Source organism: Rhinopithecus roxellana, chromosome 3 (genome assembly GCF_007565055.1).
Source record: "Rhinopithecus roxellana isolate Shanxi Qingling chromosome 3, ASM756505v1, whole genome shotgun sequence".
Classification (NCBI taxonomy): Eukaryota; Metazoa; Chordata; class Mammalia; order Primates; family Cercopithecidae; genus Rhinopithecus; species Rhinopithecus roxellana.
This window is the reverse complement of record NC_044551.1, coordinates 30,242,856-30,244,428: the sequence shown is the minus strand read 5'-3', so window position 1 is coordinate 30,244,428 and position 1,573 is coordinate 30,242,856. Positions and strand designations below refer to the sequence as shown.

At 36.5% G+C, this 1,573-nt stretch overlaps 1 pseudogene across 1 annotated transcript; it reads right to left on the bottom strand.

Annotated features, from left to right (window-relative positions):
• Positions 1 to 203: 203 nt before the first annotated feature.
• LOC104664227 lies at positions 204 to 949 on the bottom strand (annotated as a pseudogene). The gene has a single exon (XR_748227.2). The product of XR_748227.2 is annotated as a 60S ribosomal protein L7 pseudogene (transcript).
• Between the last annotated feature and the right edge of the window lie 624 nt (positions 950 to 1,573).

The window sequence follows — 1,573 nt, the reverse complement described above, 5'->3', positions numbered from 1 at the left end:
CATAGCAAGCAGAAAGAAGAAAATAATAAGAATTAGAATAAAATTTTTAAAAATGAAGAATAGAAAACAGAAAAAAATAAACCCCAGAAGTTATTTCTTTCTTTCTTTCTTTCTTTCTTTCTTCTTTTTTTTTTTTTTTCATTTTGAGAGCAGGTACTGTTTATTAAGCTGATGAGACTCGAAAAATAATCATGGTAGACATCTTAGTTCATTCTTCTAATAAGCCTGTCGATCTGGTCCTCCCTGTTGCCAGCATCTCCACCTTCTACAAAATGGGTGGTCTTTTTCTTCATTCCACCTCGTGGAGAAGATAATTTGAAGGGCCACAGGAAGTTATTTGCCTCTTTGAAGCGTTTTCCAATAGTATAGATCTCATGAATCAGATCCTCCATGCAGATGATGCCATATTTACCAAGAGATCGAGCAATCAAAGCGTTATCTGTCAAAGTAATTCACTTCTTATTGATTTTGCCATAACCACGCTTGTAGATTAGCTCATTTACTAACTTCAGATTGGGGTACCCCCATGCAATATATGGCTCTACAATCCTCAGCATGTTAATCAAAGCCTTGTTGAGCTTCACAAAGGTTCCATTGAAGATTTGACGAAGGCGAAGAAGCTACAATACCTTTTGGACCTTGGGCTCACGCCATTGATACCTCTGATCCTGATGACAAACGCCAATTTGGGTTCAGCAGGTACATAGAAGTTGCCAGCTTTTCTTGCCATCCTCGCCATTCGAATTTCAGTTCTGTACATCTGCCTATACTCCTTGTGACAGTGCTTCGCTTTTTCATAGATAAGCTTCCTCCTTGCCTTTCGAAGCATCTTTTGGGCAAAATTCTTTCTCAGGCGCTTTATCTTCAGCTCTGTGAAATTCCTTCACTTTTTCTTAAGGGTTTCTGGCACAGCAGGAACCTTCTTCTTCTTCTCTTCTGCACCCTCCATGGTTCCAGCCAGAAAAAGAGCCCCAGAAGTTATTTCTTTAAAAGATCAACAAAATTGAAAGACCTTCAGATAGACTGACCAAGAAAAATGAGAGAAGATGCAAACTACTAAAATCAGGAATGAAAGAGGGGACATTATTACTGACCTTACAGAAATAAAAATGATTATAAGGAAATACCATAAACAAGTGTATGCCAACAAATTAGATAACCAAGGTGAGATAGAAAAAGTTATAAAAAGACACAAACTACCAAAACTGACTCAAGAGGAAATTAAAAATCTGAATAGTCTTATAACAAAGGAAGAGAACTTACTTATCAAACAACTTCCTACAAAGAACTCCAGAACTATATGGCCTCACTTGGAATTCTACCAATGTTTAGAGAAAAGTTAATACCAAGTCTTCACAAACTTTTTCAAAAAATGGGAGAGGAGGGAATCCCTCCTAATTCATTCTATGAGACCACTGTTACCCTGACCGAAGCCAGAAAAAGAAAGTACAAGAAAAGAAAAGTGCAGATCAATGTCTCTCAGGACCTTAGACTAAAAAAACAAAAAATCCTCTTCCTCAACAAAATTATTATACAAAATGAATTTACTAATGTAGAAAAATAATTATACAAC